The sequence below is a fragment of the Episyrphus balteatus genome, chromosome 1 (assembly GCF_945859705.1).
Source record: "Episyrphus balteatus chromosome 1, idEpiBalt1.1, whole genome shotgun sequence".
Lineage (NCBI taxonomy): Eukaryota > Metazoa > Arthropoda > Insecta > Diptera > Syrphidae > Episyrphus > Episyrphus balteatus.
This window is the reverse complement of record NC_079134.1, coordinates 86,249,467-86,269,192: the sequence shown is the minus strand read 5'-3', so window position 1 is coordinate 86,269,192 and position 19,726 is coordinate 86,249,467. Positions and strand designations below refer to the sequence as shown.

The following is a 19,726-nucleotide window of genomic DNA, read 5'->3' as shown; positions in this document are numbered from 1 at the left end:
CGCTTATTCATCTGACGTTTATACGCTCTGAACTTCAAATAACATTTAAATTTTTTTTAAAGAATGAAGTTTGGAAGTTCAGATGTTCTTACTTCCAAGTAGAAAAAACCTTATTTTCATTACAAATGGAAATAAGGGGCCGATGCGGCCTTATTTCGTAGCGCGTTATATCACGTCACCTAAATTTTACGCTTGAAATTGAATATGAAAATATGATTCCATTCCTAGATGTAAAACTAATCCGTCAAAACAACATAATAATTTTTGATTGGTACACCAAACCCATGTCATCGGGTAGTAGTATTCTACTTTATGTCTACACAACCTTATGTCTACACAACTCCCGCTAGCAACTTACAACCCTCTGCCACTTCATCCGACTCAACATCCTTTCTAGATCCTCTCTTCCCCCCAGTTGCCAAACTTACAAAACATCTCATTGACCAAAATGATGATGGCCGTTATGTTCTCTCTCGCTTACGTGACCAACGAATATATTCAAATATTCGACTATATCTTGCATACCTTCACAATAAAGAAGACAATGTAATCGTTAACGGCGCACTGTTGTCCAAAATGACTTATCTCGTTGCAAAAATCATAACTTTTGAACGGATTGAGGTAGCGGTACAGTTTTTTTTTTAATTTGAAGGAAATTTCCAGGGCTGTTACACCAATGAATTTCAAGGAAATTGTTTTACAGGGTGTTTAGGAATCATCGGCCGAAAACCGATTTTCTTAAAAAAAAAATATTTAAATTAAAATTGGTATGCCATTTTGTAGAAATCACTAATTCACATCTAAAAAAAGTTCAGATTACACTTTTCCATGATATTACGATTATAGAGAATGCCAAAAAAGTTGGTCCCGGAAATCCGTCTGTCTGTCTGTCTGTATAAGGATCTACAGCCTAAACGGATGGACCGATTGACTTCAAATTTGGTATGTAGCATTTTTTGGAGACCCTCCAGAGGGGTTTTTGGAATTAATTTTTTTGGGCCAAAAATAACGGTATTTGTCATACACCAATTTCAGTAAAGCTGTAATTGCTCAAAAACAGCTCCAACGATTTTGTTTAAAAAATTCAAATGTAAGTTTGAAAACAAGGTCTATCTTCTAATGAAAAAAATTTTTTTGGAAAATCATTATTAACGGTACCTGCCATAGAACGGTTTTTTTTAAATCCGATATTCTGCGAAACGGCTTATTCGATTTCAACGAAACTTTTTTTGAAGAAGCACTTATATAACTCAAATATAGGCCAAAAATAAAATTTCAAAAAAAATAATTTTTGGATTTTTAAAAAAATTTTGAAATTTTTTTTTGAAAAATAAAATTTTCGAAAACGGGACATTGAATTTTTTTGAAATTTTGTTTTTAGATGTGGATTAGTGATTTCTACAAAATGGCATACCAATTTTAATTTAAACATTTTTTTTTAAAGAAAATCTGTTCCTTCTGCCTTCATTTTTTTTCAAAGTACAAAATCTCGGCAGTGCGCAAGCATGCGCAGCTAAATATTTTTATTTTGGATCAACAATTGATTGGTACACATACCCTATTCGGCTTAATGCATGGAACCGAATGGATTTTTTACGGTACCTGCCATAAAACCGTTTTTTTTTCAAATCCGATATTCTCCGAAACGGCTTATTCGATTTCAACGAAACTTTTTGTGAAGAAGCACTTATATAACTCAAATATAAGCCAAAAATAAAATTTAAAAAAAAATAAATTTTGGATTTTTAAAAAAATTTTGAAATTTTTTTTTGAAAAATAAAATTTTCGAAAACGGGACATTGTATTTTTTTGAAATTTTGTTTTTAAATGTGGATTAGTGATTTCTACAAAATGGCATACCAATTTTAATTTAAACTTTTTTTTTAAAGAAAATCTGTTTTTGGCCGATGATTCCGAAACACCCTGTGAAATAATTTTATTGAAATTCATTGGTATAACAGCCCTAGAAATGTCCTTCAAATAAAAAAAAAAATTGTACCGCTAACTCAATCCCTTTAAAAGTTATGATTTTTGCAACGAGATAAGTCATTTTGGACAACCGTGCGGCGTTACAAGGACAAACTTAATAGTTTCCATCAACCAAGAAGGTCTCCCTACAAATCCAGTCGATCTCAAAAAAATCTTTGTACGCTTTCATGAAACATTAAATCTTACCTCTTCCGATGTTGATAACGATCTTTCTGCCTATGCGTCGTATGTCAATTCAAATAGAATATCTCACCTCCAAAGAAGTAGGGCTGACCATAGTAAATTTTTTCATTCCTAGCTCAACTTTAACGTCTCCTCGCCTACAAAATCCTCAACCTATCCCTATCACATTTTACTACCAAAATGTGAGAGGTCTTCGGTCTAAAACTCAAAGTGTATTAAAGCAATCACATGGTCTCATTTCGATATCTACGCTCTCACCGAAACCAACCTTATACCTAGCATTAATAACCAAGAACTATTCCCTTCTTATTTTAATGTGTTCCGCGATGATCTTAACCGACTTTCAACTGATCCCCCTTGCCGAGGCGTTTTACTTGCTGTTAAAAACACATTTGACTCATCTCTTATATCATTCTCTTCATCACCGAACATTGATTATTTATCAATTAAGATAAAACTCCCCCGCAAAGCACTTTATATAATTTGCTGCTACATTTCGCCTGCGCAACCCATTGAGTCATATGACATAGCTATTGACGCTGTTGATCAACTAATAACACAAGCTGACTCTCAAGACGATATCCTTGTTTCCGGAGATTTTAATCTTCCCCACTTAAAATGGAAAGCGTCTGAAGATCAATCGCATTTTACTGCCTCTAACCCTTCCACTGCAAAAGAATGCCTTTTCATTGATCGACTGACTGACTTAGCCTTTTCCAGGTTAGTAGTATTTGCAATTATATGGATAGACAACTCGACCTTATTTTCTCAACAGACCCTATCAATTCCAGTGTATCACTTTGTACACTTCCTTTTTCAATCATTGACAATTACCACCCACCTCTCTTTCTCTCTATGTTTCAGGAGTGTCCTATCCAGAACTTAAACATTTCAACTCGATCGTTCGACTTTCATAAAGCAAAATTCCGAGAAATAAACGAATATCTTAGTAGAGTCCCTTTTAACTTTGCAAACCAATCTGTAAACGATGCCACTGCTTCATTGTACGAGGAAATTTATAATGCAATTTCTCTCTTTGTTCCAACTACACAACGTAAAAACTCATTTTCTTCTCCTCCTTGGTATAATCAGAGATTACGTTCTCTGCGAAATAAGAGAAATAAGTTGTGGGACACTTTTCTTCGTACTCGATCAAGTGCGGATTATTCTAACTATCTCGGAACTTATCTCGCTTTTACTGAACTCGGGCCATTTCTCCCAGATTTCATCGAAATAAATCTCATCGAAGATAAATTGAATCAACTTGATGATGAATACTCTGAAGGACCAGATAAACTCCCTGCCATTCTTCTTAAAAAATGTTCTCATACTCTCTCTTTCCCGCTTTTTCAAATATTTAAGTTATCTTTATCTCAAGGAGAATTCCCCCAGGTATGGAAATCATCTTTTATAACTCCAATTCACAAAAAATGACGTTAAGAACTACCGCCCCATTGCTAAACTTTCCCATATACCCAAAATTTTTGAATGCATCCTAAACGAACTCATAAGCTTCCGCTGTAAGTCACTTATATCCCCTAGACAACATGGGTTTCTCAAGGGTAAGTCCACTACCACTAACCTCATTGAATTCGTATCTTTTACCCTTTCAGCACTTGAGGCTGGGTTAGAGGTCGATGTTGTCTCCACCGATTTCAGTAAGGCCTTTGACAAAATTTCCCACAGCCTAATACTTTTCAAGCTTACTGCACTTGGTTTCGAACCTATATTTTTGAAATGGATATCTTCCTACCTCCAAAACCGTTCTTATAGAGTGCGTTTCAGAAATGCTTACTCTACCCCCTTTCTCGCTACCTCGGGGGTCCCCCAAGGAAGTCATTTAGGCCCTCTCCTCTTTATTCTTGCCATTAATGACATCGATATGATCATAAAGCACTCCCATATCTCGTTGTATGCTGACGATACTAAGTTTTTTAAAACAATATCATCGGTAAATGATTCAAAACTTATTCAATCAGACCTTGACAGCTTCTCAGTTTGGTGTCTTAAAAATTGTCTCGAATTAAATGTAACCAAATGCCAATCAATGACCTTCACGCGTAAGCGCATAAAATCTCCTCCCCGTTACTACCTACTCCACAATGAACACATTCCCATTGTTGAAACGATTCGAGATCTTGGTCTCATATGTGACCGAGAACTCAATTTTCTAATGCACATCGATAACATGATACACAAAGCCAACTCAGCCCTCGGTTTTGTTAAACGATGGTCCAAAGAATTCTCTAACCCTTATGTGACTCGCTCCCTTTATATAACTTACGTTAGACCCATCCTTGAATACGCCTCTCAAGTCTGGTCACCATATCACCATGTCCACACAGCCAGAATCGAAAGCATTCAACGTCGCTTTCTTCGCTTCGCTCTTCGTCACCTACCGTGGGACGATCCCTTTATCCTCCCTCCCTATCAAAATCGTCTCCAACTAATCAACCTGAAAACTTTAGAAGAACGAAGAAAAATAAACGATATTCTATTTATTCACCGACTTCTCACCGGATCTGTTGACTGTGAAACTCTCTATAATTCCATCTTTTTCAATACTAACCCCCGAAATATGAGAAATCCTCGCCTTTTTTATTTGTCCTCCCACCGTACATCCTATGGATCCAACGAACCCCTCACTCGAATGTTGCGGAGTATAAACACCAACCTTGACTATTTTGATTTCAACATCAGCACGTCTCTTCTTAAACACCGCCTTCTTAACTGTCCCGATCACCCTCTAAGTTAGCTATAAGTTAGTATTTAAGTTAGATTAAGTTTTTTTTGTAGCTTGAATTAAGCCGAATAAATGGGGGTGCTGCCCCCACCAAAATTAAAAATTAAATCAATGAAATATAAAGTAAACACAGCAAAAAATCTAGTTGATAAAGTCATCGACATCAGTGACACGAAATTTCATGATGAAAACTTAAAAATAATTAGAGAAATTCTGCAAATGAATAACTTTCCAAACGAAATTATAACCGATCTCATCAATAACAAATTACATCAAAAACAAAATAAAAACAATATCACAAAAACTAAACCTGGCAACCCTAAATACTTCTCCCTCACATTCATCCCATTCTCTCACTCAACAAAACAATAGAAATTGATCGAGAGAAAATAACATTCGCACACAAACCTAACTCCACTTTACACACAATATTCACTAACACCAAACCACCCATCAAAATATCCGAGCAACATGACGTCGTGTATGAAATCCCATGCAAAGGAAATTCTAATGAAACTTGTCAACAAATATATATATATGTAAGGCCGCCTCCACAGGAGATAATTTTTGTCATGTTGACGTGTCTTAACAAGAAATGTCTTGTGGAGCCTCGCCATTTCTTGTTATGATTCAATGTTAGACAACCGTGTCTTCGATTTTGTCTGAACACGATTGTCTAACATCGAATTTGACAGATGTGTTTTTTTTCTTTTGATAGTGCAGTTTTTTCATTATTTTTTTTCCTCTCATGAAGAAGGTTGTCTCCGTAGTAGCGGACGACAAAATAAATTTGTTTGTTTTGCGAATTTTTGCATGTTTTATGTTGAATTGAATTAGATTTCATGAAATGGTATATATTTTTTGAATTTATTTATTTATTTTGAATTTATTTAACAGTTATTATAATGGATTTTTTTATAAAAATAGATTTTTAATTTTTTAATAGGCAAATAAAAAACAAACCAAGCAATAGGTACGTATAAATCGAAAAAAATTAAAGAAAAAAAGAAGTATTCATACAAAATTGATCATATAAAATAAATTTTGTCCGCGAAAAACCATACATCATCCTCTGGCGAACGAAGCATATGAAATGAATTGTCCGAACATAATTTGCCCAGCCAAGAACATAAAAATTGTTATGTTGTAGATGTTAGAGATTGAGTTAGAGAAAAATATCTCCTGTGGAGGCGGCCTGTAAGGAAAAAGAGGGTTGGGTTCGATATCCCGCTTTTTATATTCCCGTTTTTTTAAGTCCCGCTTTTAAAATCTCGTTTTTCATTATCCCGCTTTTTATAATCCCGCTTTTTAAAATCCCGATTTTTATAATCCCGTTTTTTACTATCCCGATTTTGCAAGCAAAACTAGTTGTTTTATTTTAAAAAATCGCGCGATTTTTTAAAATAAAACAACTAGTTTTGCTTGCAAAATCGGGATACTAAAACAAATTAAAAAATGAGACATTGTTCTAAACGCATTTAATTAAAACCTTTAACAAAAAATATATTATATAAAAAAAATAAGAAAAAGTAAGGAATGTGATAATAAAAAGAAATCAATTAACAAACTAATATTTACTTTATAAAGCATAAAGTTTCAGAAGAACAATCAAATCGTGATAATCCCATAGATTAATAATAACATAAAATGATCACAACACCTTAAATTAAGTACACACTACATAATCAAAAGAAATTTCATTTAAATATATTTCAACTTATATTTGGATGGAAAAAATCGCGCGATTTTTTAAAATAAAACAACTAGTTTTGCTTGCAAAATCGGGATACTAAAACAAATTAAAAAATGAGACATTGTTCTAAACGCATTTAATTAAAACCTTTAACAAAAAATATATTATATAAAAAAAATAAGAAAAAGTAAGGAATGTGATAATAAAAAGAAATCAATTAACAAACTAATATTTACTTTATAAAGCATAAAGTTTCAGAAGAACAATCAAATCGTGATAATCCCATAGATTAATAATAACATAAAATGATCACAACACCTTAAATTAAGTACACCATACATAATCAAAAGAAATTTCATTTAAATATATTTCAACTTATATTTGGATGCATTTCAACAATTTTGATATTTAAATAAATGAAATTTCTTTTACTTGCGAACTCAATTTAAGGCTTTAATCATTTTATGTTTTTATAAAAGAAATACCGTTTTCATAATGTGTTGAAGGTACATATTGTGTGGGCAAAAAATCAGTTTTACTAGTTTTTTGTCTATTTCTCATGATTTTTTTATTTGTGAATTAAGCATGTATTTTGTAAAAAAATCGGGATTTTCGGGATTTGACGGGATTTTAAAATGCGGGATTTCAGGAAACGGGATTTAAAAAAGCGGTATTTTAGTAAACGGGATTGCAATAGTTATCAAATTGTTTAAATTATTTAAATGTACAAATTATTATTAGTTTTTTATTTATAAAACATTTCATTGTTAATTGTTTTTTTAAGAACAAATAAATCCAAACCCCCTGATGAAGCCGGAAAAAGACCGGAGAAACGTTGGGAAAAAGAATGAATTAGTTTTTTAATTGATTGCATTTTTTCATATCGATCATCAAGCCCAATTTGAAATTATCAAAAGTTAAATACATATATATGATCAAAAACCAATATACAAACTTTACTTTATATTTTTGGTTTGCGGCTGTCAAATGAGTTGTTATTTTGACAGAATTTCAAATTTTATTGGTTTCACCTACTGAGATAGGAGGTAGATTTACTTGTGGTACACATTTCAAGTTAAGGCTGGTATGTCATATTGTCCGTGTAGGGTAGGATGGTATAAGAGTGCGCGGTCGATAAGAGTGCGCACTCTTATACCATCCTACCCTAAATTTATTTTTTGAAAATATATTTTTGGAAAATTTTAATGGTAAATTGATTTTTAGTAAGGCCGTATGTCTCCGCCAAGTTCAAAACGTCGAAATAGATACATCAAAAATAAAAAGAAGTCAAGGTCAGATATTCGATAGAAATTCCCAATCGAATCCGATTCAATTCAAACTCTGAACCTGCTTATATAAACTTGTATCAGTTGTATGCATGGAATCGAAATGATGATTGAGAATGAATGGAATGAACGAAATCCGAGTTCTGAGAGATTTTTTATATGATTTTTGATTGTGAACGATTTGGATGAACGAAAGTTCTTTTCCACTTCGTGGTTTTTGATTGTAAACGATTTGGATGAACGAAACGTACTTTTCTACTTCGTACTTTCTTATTTTATGAACGAGATTGATATAAGGATTGATTGATTTGGTTTATAATGATTGCAATCACTCAGAAAAAAAGACCGAATCTATCACGATTGACACAGCGCTAGTAAAAAGTGACACTACGTCAAAAGAAACTAGTACTTCGTCTTCTTCTAATGATATCTCTTTCATTTTGTCTTTAAGTTGAAAAGAGTTTTTTATGTTTAATTCTTCCGAGATTATATTTTTGAGTATTTTGCCGATATATTTAGATAATCCATAACGGGGTCAACCCAGGTTATCATGGGACAAGCTATCGTGAGACATCATACGACAAGTTATCATGAGCAACCTATCATGACGCAATTGATCATGATCATACGGTTTGATTCGAACAAATTCATTTTTAGTTCATTCTATTTGACTCCTCCTTTTTTGGAAGGACTTCTATTTGGTGGTTGTTTTTCTTTATTTTTTTTTATTTTTGAGGTTTAGGTTTATTTTTTTTAGACGGAATTTTGCGTTGATTGATATGTGCGAAAGGTGTTTGGTTTTTTGCAATTTTTTTGTGTGTTTTTTTATGAAGAGAATGAGAAGTAGGTAGGGACATAGTTTTTTTTATCTTCTATATAGGATGTGATTATGTACCTTACGGCTTTTTTATGAATTTAGGGTGTGTGGTCTAGGTGGTTTTCGTGGGTAGGAAAGACGTATGGTGTATTAAGTATAACTATATAGAGCGAGGGAGAAAAAAATGTGTCAAGATCTTTATTCTTGCTTTTTTTTGCATGAACAAAATGAGAGGTAACATATGTATATAAGTAGGGATATACTGATTTTTTTTGCATTGTTTTCTTTTCTATGTGGGTTTGTAACAAGGCAACAGGATGAGAATTTGGGATAAGGATTGGGAAAAAGGAAGACCGGATCGGATAAGGATAGGGATTTTTGAAAGGAAATAGGATAGGAATAGGAATGCGCAACGGACGAGACCATGGCATGCTGGCGGAGCACGGCTAAGCTCGCCGGATTAGGGGGGGATCTTGTCTTGCCGGTACGCCTCACCTCGTTACAAAAACAAACATCATGCCAACTTTAACTTTTTATCTCATAACAATAGTTGCGGCTCTGAGGGTGTCTGCAGATGTCGGGGCAGACGGGCCGTTCCCCCACCACACCTGGAATCGGTTTGGCCAATATGGTCCGATTCCCCTTGGACCGATCCACTGCTACCCCATCATACTGCACCGTCCATTCTTAGCGGGCCCCTCCACTCCTCCTGAAAAATCTACTATTTAGCAATGCATATTAGAACCTTTTGGTCCCATACAAAAAACGATGTGTGGCGTGGCTAACAATAATAAACATTTTTATTCAAAATAAGAAACATCAAGTATTGAAATTTGTACTATATGACTTGCATCCGTGTAACTCCATTCGAGTTTACACTTAATGCGACAAACAAAAAAACAAGTAAAAAGGTAAAATTACAACGATAATAAAGTATTTGACCAAAAATAACAATTTAAAATGAAAATATGATTTAAATATAAAGATTTAAAAGATTTTAAGAAATACCAAGATGGGATGCAAGTCGACTCTTTCGTCGGTGGACCTTTGCATCCACACTGGGGCTGTCGACGTCTCTGGAATTTAAATTCTGCCAGAGAAGTGTCACTCTCCCCTTCGCACTTCAGCGACACAATCATTTTAGGGTCTATGTTTCGAGACCAGCCTCGCCCGAACTTTCAACTTTGCAATTTTGTACCAAATATTAATTACCCTACCTATAAAGCGCTTTTTAGGGGGGTTTGCACCTCAATTGGGGTGATAAAAACAAACTACTATCGTCGGATGAAACTGGTTCGCCCTTGTCGCTCCCGTACGACGACGTCACGCCCTACCCGCAACACCCTTTTGGTTTCTTAGCACTTTAGTTAAAAATTTAAACAATAAAACATTACATAAAAACAATTTAAAATAAAAATTATGCCAACGCTCAAAACAAATAATTCAAATTAAACGTCTAGTTGCGTTTTTCAATGATGGCCGCTCTTCTGGGCATCCGGTTGGCGATTTGGATAATTTTGGGTTCGTGCCCTCGATGCCAAAAGCTTTCGATTTAAGTTTTTATATTTCGATTCGAAGTGAACTTTCGACTTTCGAATTTTCGCACTAATGTTTGAATTTTTAAATGTGGGGTTCGGTCTCGGCTTTTTCGGAGTTCAAATTAGGTTTTGTTATAGGGTGATTATTCACAATTACTTCTAATTTTATTTTTTTGAAGATTCTTAGACTATCTTTTATAACTTAAATTTCTAAGTACTCATCACTTCATTTTTTGTTACAGCTTCTCGTGCACCTGACTCAACGTTTGTTTTGTGCCCTTTATGTTGCTTCTTCATCCGGGCGACGCTGTCGTCGTCGTCGTCCTGCCTCTTTGACCCGAACCCTATATTTTTATCGGTTATAGTTCTATCTTATTCAAATTCTTAATTTTTAGGACTCACCACACAGTTTTGCTTTTTGTTTCTTAATTTTTTTACGAAAGTTTCTTCGAATTTTCAGCCTGTACAAAACACTAAAATAAAATAAACTTGAAGCACTGAAACTTTAATTTTAAAAAATCTACTATCTTACACTTTACTCTCAACGACTTGATTTAGACACTCCGACTATCTGTTTGCAACTATGCCTAGTACTTCTGGTTCGCATTCCTACCGCTACCTAAACGTACCAAAACCACCACTATTCCTTTGTTCAGGTAACGTACATGAACTCCGTTGGTATAGAGGCACCTCGATTTAGTAGGAGCCGTCCCTTAACGTAACCCCCCGTTGCGGATAGCATTGCCTACAAATATTGTTTTAGTGTGTGTATCCCCCAAAAGTAGCTAATACCCCCACTACTTCGACATGTTCGAATCTGAATGCTTCCATTCTATTCGGAGTCATTCGGACTTTTTGATTCGAACTCCATCTGTCAAAACATCTCTGTGTAGTTAGGAATAATCAAAAAAACAAGAAGCAAATGCCGGAGCATTATATTTTTATTTGGTTGCTAATTTTAATTTTATAAATCATCCTAACTTAGCCATTATTCAGCAATAAAAACTTTTCTAATATCATTCATTCATCGGTGAATGAGAAAAGGTGTATGTTTCTTCGTTTTCTGGTAATTCTGGGTAAGTGCAAGTGGTGCGTTCATATATGGATACCTTTGTTTTCTTAAGATGCTTTTTTTTTTCTTTTTTGTTCCCCAGGCCCATCGTTTAGCAGCATCCTCAACAACACCATGCAGTAGGACACATACGCCGCTGCCGCAGGACCTACTCCAAGGTTGAGTTCGGTCAACTTCGACCCAGGACGACGATAAATTCGTGTTTTTATACTTATGTATGTAGATACAGGTTGGTTGCAAAATAAAAACATTTCTCGGGAATTATATGTATGTCTTCTTGTATCTCGGGTATCTCTTCTTGTATGTGGAGGCTGCCGTAACAGGTTATTGCAAATATTTTTTTATGATTTTGGGGTGTGTGGCTTAGAAAAAAATCATTCGAGACGTATGGTGTGGTGTCTATTGTGTATATATAGAGTGAGGGAGAGAAAAATGTGCCAAGATCTTTATTCTTGCTTTTTTTTTGGCATGCAGAAAATTATATGGGTACATAAAACATTACATAGAAAGGGATATACCTACCTACCTGTTGTTGATTGGATTATTGCAATTATTCTTTTTATGAATATGGGGTTTGTTTGTTTATGGTTTAGGTTTTTTTTAATTCGGTGACGTATGGTGGCAAGTGTGTGGGTATATTAGGATAATGAGAAGAGAGGCAGAGAGGGAAAGATAGTTTCCTATGTGCAAAGATTTTGATTCAATTGGTTTGGTTGATTGTAGGTAGGTAGGTACATAGCATAGGTAGGTAATTCTTTTCTGTCAACGCGAAAGGGATTTTGTGATTTGATTTTTTTATGCTGAACAGAATGAGATGTAGCATGAAGGTACCTAGTTAGGTGTGTAGGTACTTATATAGTTAATGCTCTTGTTTAATGATTCAAGTGATAAATAAATTGATAAAAGTTCAAATTAAATATTAAAAAATTAATCATTTTATAAAAGTTTTAGTGAATCGAAACTTAAGCATTTAAGTTCAACATAAATCTTTCTGTGACAGTTTAACATAATTATTAAAGTTACCATTCAGCAAATGACCCTTAATCGTTAAGAATGATGATAGGTAGTTGGCATCCGTAATAGGGTTAGGGTTGTCTGGTAGGTACCTATACTAGTTTTTTAATTGGTTGATGAGAGAGAGGAATAAAAAACTATCGTAGATAGATAGGTACCTACTGTTAAGACTAAGAATAGGCACCAATCGGCAAAAATATTTTTAATGGTTTAACCCTTTCGAACCCAAGCTATGAAAATCAATATTAAAAAATGTTTTTTCGGTATTATCGGGTCAAAAACATCGCAACTACGAGATATGAATAGCAAAAAGTTATTTTCCAAAATAATAAATAGCAAAACTAATGTGTTATTCTCATGTTACATGTAAGTAACATGCACTGCCTATGACCACCAAAAAACGTCGGAGAACTGAGAAAATAACTTTTTATGAATCTATAATGTATGCTACTTCTTCTTAGCAAAAAAGTAAAATACTTTCTGCATTAACATTTTTTATAGGTTTCTTTTTTTCAAAATTATGACCATGTATAAAAAAGTTTTTTTTTGCAAAAAAATGTGAATTTCAGTCCCTTTTTCGATTAAAAAATTTAAAGGTAGGTATGATATTTGACTAACTTTTTGTATTAATCCAATAACTAGGCATTATTATCTTTCAATTAAGCCATCGAAACCTAAAAAATTGTTTAATTTAATATTTTTGTAAGAATTTTTAAAAAAATGTTACATCAGAGTAACGCTGGGTCCGAAAGGGTTAAAAGAAGGTATAACAAGAAAAATGTAAAATAGGTTGGTAATAAGAATAACGGACAAAAAATGAAAATGGCTTTTTGTGTAGCCATATCCCTTCGTAATATAGACATTATAGGTACCTAGGTAGGTACTGTACAATGAAAACTAGTTGGCCTTGGATTTCTGTCTTTCAAACATTAATACAAAATCTGTCGTGTGTCCAATAGAATATATATAATAGAATATATATAGTCTTGTGTCCTATGGAAAAAAAAGAAACATGTAGCTAGGTAAGTGTGTTCCACTTTACAAGGCAAAACAAAAAAAATTAACCATATAAATCATTAGTTCCCCACCTATTATTTTCGCAGACACATCAATACCTACCAACATATGTGCTGAAAGTCTTAAGGGGTCTGGTCATCCTGATTTTTTTTTTCTTTTTTTTTTATTTAGCTTAAATTAACCCCCTAACTATAACGAACATTTTAATACCTTTTGCGTATCGAAACACTCAAAATTGACGAAGTAAAAGGCATTTTTCGACAGGAATATTGAGCCAATTAGAGCGGTGGACTCCATTTATTTTACAATTATCTCGAAACTACATTTTTGACCGGATGCCATCGAGATCTCGGAAACTATCCGTCCGATTGCTTTCAAATTTTTACTGAATATTTTTGAAAGCGAAGTATTTTTTTGATAACATAATAAGGTAGCTTTTTTTTAATAATTTTTTGCTTCAAAAATCTTGGTAAAAAAAATGAAAAAAATTGTTTTTCTGCTCGCCATAATTTTTCTAATGGTCCAAATAAAAAAGTATTCCGGCTCACAGTTTCGGATTTATTAATTCAAAAACAAAAAAATGAATATTTCGGTCCACCAGGGTGCTCAGACCCCTTAAGTTTTGGGAAGAGGGCGCTCATCGGCTTTGAAGTATCAGATTTTGTAACACCTATTATCTGATGTTATCGTAATTAGACATGTCTTGGAGTTGGAAAAAACGATTAGTTTACAAGGGCCCCATAACCCAGTTAACAAATTTCATCTTTTTTTCGTGCCGAGTTACACATTTTGAATTCATAAATTCTTTTTTTAATTTTGAAAAAAAAAAATAAATTAACTAACGGTTTTTATAAAAACGAAAGGCATATCATGAAAAACTATACCTACCTACTAAATCAAAACTAACTTCACCAAAACTTCATTTTTTTTAAAGTATGGGCACCTGCCTAGAACAACATTCAAGTAAAAACTTTGAGATAAAAACCTGATATTTTACGTATTTAATACATAAATAACAAGATTTTAAATCGGGAACAACGAAAAATTGAAATCCAAAAAATTGGACCACCCTAATGTAGGTAGTTATCTACCGACCTTATAAAATATAGTAGGTGCAGGTAAAATAGTATCTATTTAAAATCAAATAAAAAAAAATTGTTACACTCTTGAAACTTGCCAAAAAGTTTGCTTTTGGGATAAGAACCAAGGATAAAAAAGTCTATAAAAAAAATTTAATTAAAGGGTGTTTTTTTCGCGGACAAGAGGGAGGCAGTGGCGTATCCAGAAAAAAATTTGGAGGGGACTGGAAAATTTTTTCAAATTCGTCTGTTTTTTTTTTTTGTTACCTCATAACTTTGGATTGAGTGAACCAATTTTGATAATTCTTTTTATATTGGAAAGCTGGGGGCTGACATTTGGTCCCATTTCAACTTCGTTCAGTTCTGGCCATAGAAACTTATAGAAAAACAATAAAACCCAGTTTTGATCCATGGAACTCAGTTTTGTTTTTTGATAAAAATGATTATTTTTATTCATCTTTTATCGACAAAACAATTAAAATAGGTATACGCCACTGCCTCCCTCTTGTCCGCGAAAAAAACACCCTTTAATTAAATTTTTTTTTTAGACTTTTTTATCCTTGGTTCTTATCCCAAAAGCAAACTTTTTGGCAAGTTTCAAGAGTGTAACAATTTTTTTTTATTTGATTTTAAATAGATACTATTTTACCTGCACCTACTATATTTTATAAGGTCGGTAGATAACTACCTACATTAGGGTGGTCCAATTTTTTGGATTTCAAATTTTCGTTGTTCCCGATTTAAAATCTTGTTATTTATGTATTAAATACGTAAAATATCAGGTTTTTATCTCAAAGTTTTTACTTGAATGTTGTTCTAGGCAGGTGCCCATACTTAAAAAAAAATGAAGTTTTGGTGAAGTTAGTTTTGATTTAGTAGGTAGGTATAGTTTTTCATGATATGCCTTTCGTTTTTATAAAAACCGTTAGTTAATTTATTTTTTTTTTTCAAAATTAAAAAAAGAATTTATGAATTCAAAATGTGTAACTCGGCACGAAAAAAAGATGAAATTTGTTAACTGGGTTATGGGGCCCTTGTAAACTAATCGTTTTTTCCAACTCCAAGACATGTCTAATTACGATACCATCAGATAATAGGTGTTACAAAATCTGATACTTCAAAGCCGATGAGCGCCCTCTTCCCAAAACTTAAGGGGTCTGAGCACCCTGGTGGACCGAAATATTCTTTTTTTGTTTTTGAATTAATAAATCCGAAACTGTGAGCCGGAATATTTTTTATTTGGACCATTAGAAAAATTATGGCGAGCAGAAAAACAATTTTTTTCATTTTTTTTACCAAGATTTTTGAAGCAAAAAATTATTTAAAAAAAGCTACCTTATTATGTTATCAAAAAAATACTTCGCTTTCAAAAATATTCAGTAAAAATTTGAAAGCAATCGGACGGATAGTTTCCGAGATCTCGATGGCATCCGGTCAAAAATGTAGTTTCGAGATAATTGTAAAATAAATGGAGTCCACCGCTCTAATTGGCTCAATATTCCTGTCGAAAAATGCCTTTTACTTCGTCAATTTTGAGTGTTTCGATACGCAAAAGGTATTAAAATGTTCGTTATAGTTAGGGGGTTAATTTAAGCTAAATAAAAAAAAAAGAAAAAAAAAATCAGGATGACCAGACCCCTTAAGACTTTCAGCACATATGTTGGTAGGTATTGATGTGTCTGCGAAAATAATAGGTGGGGAACTAATGATTTATATGGTTAATTTTTTTTGTTTTGCCTTGTAAAGTGGAACACACTTACCTAGCTACATGTTTCTTTTTTTTCCATAGGACACAAGACTATATATATTCTATTATATATATTCTATTGGACACACGACAGATTTTGTATTAATGTTTGAAAGACAGAAATCCAAGGCCAACTAGTTTTCATTGTACAGTACCTACCTAGGTACCTATAATGTCTATATTACGAAGGGATATGGCTACACAAAAAGCCATTTTCATTTTTTGTCCGTTATTCTTATTACCAACCTATTTTACATTTTTCTTGTTATACCTTCTTTTAACCCTTTCGGACCCAGCGTTACTCTGATGTAACATTTTTTTAAAAATTCTTACAAAAATATTAAATTAAACAATTTTTTAGGTTTCGATGGCTTAATTGAAAGATAATAATGCCTATACTCTGTCCGATAAAAATTGGCAGTACAGGGAAGATAGGACATTTGCATCTCACTCTGCTTCACGCCTTCTGGATATGTCTATCACATCAAAAAGCTCACACAGCGATGCCGTATTATCCAGAAAAAATGTTTCGAAAAGGTACCAGCGTTACCATCTTGGCGGTCAAATTTCACAAAAACGAATTAAAAAAAATTAATTTTTCTTTTTACACCACAATAACAAACAAAAATTCACTCTTTTAATACACAGCCCAACCCTACGGATGCGTAACAAATTTTTCCTGTTAAAATCTTGAAATGCGTGTTAAAATATTGACATTAACTGTTTTCCTACATGGTACACAAAATAAAAAAAAAAAACAGCCCCAACACCACGTCAACACATATGCTTTTTTTCGTTTTAAAAGCTTGAAAAAAGCATTAATCCTGAAAGCTCTTTCAAAAAAATAATAGAAAAGGGAGTAGTTTATGAAGGAAGTTTACCAATGGTAACTCTTATGTATTGTGAATACTTTTAAAAAGCAAATTTGATGATTGAGTTTCATTCTGCTGCCACAGATCGTGTGGCAGATCGGTCATAGGGGGATGTACGTCGCTTGGTAAAGAAATTACAACAACAATGCCATGGCGCGCCTGTGGTTTTCTTGTGTGTTTCAGGGGCATATTTTTCGTTTGGCAACTGTTTGGTCCCACTGATTTAAAAAAAGCTCTCCCATAAGGCCTGTACTGCCAATTTTTATCGGACAGAGTATAGTTATTGGATTAATACAAAAAGTTAGTCAAATATCATACCTACCTTTAAATTTTTTCAATCGAAAAAGGGACTGAAATTCACATTTTTTTGCAAAAAAAAAACTTTTTTATACATGGTCATAATTTTGAAAAAAAGAAACCTATAAAAAATGTTAATGCAGAAAGTATTTTACTTTTTTGCTAAGAAGAAGTAGCATACATTATAGATTCATAAAAAGTTATTTTCTCAGTTCTCCGACGTTTTTTGGTGGTCATAGGCAGTGCATGTTACTTACATGTAACATGAGAATAACACATTAGTTTTGCTATTTATTATTTTGGAAAATAACTTTTTGCTATTCATATCTCGTAGTTGCGATGTTTTTGACCCGATAATACCGAAAAAACATTTTTTAATATTGATTTTCATAGCTTGGGTTCGAAAGGGTTAAACCATTAAAAATATTTTTGCCGATTGGTGCCTATTCTTAGTCTTAACAGTAGGTACCTATCTATCTACGATAGTTATTTATTCCTCTCTCTCATCAACCAATTAAAAAACTAGTATAGGTACCTACCAGACAACCCTAACCCTATTACGGATGCCAACTACCTATCATCATTCTTAACGATTAAGGGTCATTTGCTGAATGGTAACTTTAATAATTTATTAGAAGAGGTTTGTGTATTTTCATACTTGCAGGCAGCTGCTTGTGTAATCAATTTATATTGAGGAATTTGAATGAACAACAACAACTTGTGTGTGTTACCACCAAGTTCATAGGCTGGAGTTATAGCTATTTCACGGGGACCAACCCGATCATCAGACTCCTTTCAGTGGTGCTAAGTCGCTTATGTTCAATTGATTTTGAAAATTGCCCGAGCTGGGCTTGAACTCACGACCTAGCGGTTGGGAGGCCGACGCACTACGCTTCGCACCACCGCTGCCACTTGAGAATTCATAACCCCGAACAGGTTTTCCAATTATCAAGTTCACTTGAACCGACTAGCATTTTTATTAACTCAGACAAGTCTGTTATTGTTCATTCGGTTTCTTTCACTTTTTCTCCAACTCTATTCGTATGACAACAATTCGTTGTTCGTATACAAGGAGGGAGATGAGCGGAAAGAAGTTGACCACTGGTCAAATTTTAATTCATTATTAGAAGAGGTTTGTGTATTTTCATACTTGCAGGCAGCTGCTTGTGTAATCAATTTATATTGAGGAATTTGAATGAACAACAACAACTTGTGTGTGTTACCACCAAGTTCATAGGCTGGAGTTATAGCTATTTCACGGGGACCAACCCGATCATCAGACTCCTTTCAGTGGTGCTAAGTCGCTTATGTTCAATTGATTTTGAAAATTGCCCGAGCTGGGCTTGAACTCACGACCTAGCGGTTGGGAGGCCGACGCACTACGCTTCGCACCACCGCTGCCACTTGAGAATTCATAACCCCGAACAGGTTTTCCAATTATCAAGTTCACTTGAACCGACTAGCATTTTTATTAACTCAGACAAGTCTGTTATTGTTCATTCGGTTTCTTTCACTTTTTCTCCAACTCTATTCGTATGACAACAATTCGTTGTTCGTATACAAGGAGGGAGATGAGCGGAAAGAAGTTGACCACTGGTCAAATTTTAATTCATTATTAGAAGAGGTTTGTGTATTTTCATACTTGCAGGCAGCTGCTTGTGTAATCAATTTATATTGAGGAATTTGAATGAACAACAACAACTTGTGTGTGTTACCACCAAGTTCATAGGCTGGAGTTATAGCTATTTCACGGGGACCAACCCGATCATCAGACTCCTTTCAGTGGTGCTAAGTCGCTTATGTTCAATTGATTTTGAAAATTGCCCGAGCTGGGCTTGAACTCACGACCTAGCGGTTGGGAGGCCGACGCACTACGCTTCGCACCACCGCTGCCACTTGAGAATTCATAACCCCGAACAGGTTTTCCAATTATCAAGTTCACTTGAACCGACTAGCATTTTTATTAACTCAGACAAGTCTGTTATTGTTCATTCGGTTTCTTTCACTTTTTCTCCAACTCTATTCGTATGACAACAATTCGTTGTTCGTATACAAGGAGGGAGATGAGCGGAAAGAAGTTGACCACTGGTCAAATTTTAATTCATTATTAGAAGAGGTTTGTGTATTTTCATACTTGCAGGCAGCTGCTTGTGTAATCAATTTATATTGAGGAATTTGAATGAACAACAACAACTTGTGTGTGTTACCACCAAGTTCATAGGCTGGAGTTATAGCTATTTCACGGGGACCAACCCGATCATCAGACTCCTTTCAGTGGTGCTAAGTCGCTTATGTTCAATTGATTTTGAAAATTGCCCGAGCTGGGCTTGAACTCACGACCTAGCGGTTGGGAGGCCGACGCACTACGCTTCGCACCAC

General features: G+C 34.1%; 1 protein-coding gene and 1 long non-coding RNA gene across 13 annotated transcripts in view; one reads left to right on the top strand and one right to left on the bottom strand.

Moving 5' to 3' along the window:
- LOC129906890 (protein Fe65 homolog) overlaps positions 1-19,726 on the bottom strand; it is a 359,219-nt gene that overhangs the window by 229,511 nt on the left and 109,982 nt on the right. The window lies entirely within an intron of this gene.
- On the top strand, positions 11,137-11,591 carry LOC129906914 (uncharacterized). The gene is made up of 2 exons (XR_008770873.1): positions 11,137-11,325; positions 11,404-11,591. It is a non-coding gene; the product is annotated as an uncharacterized LOC129906914 (long non-coding RNA).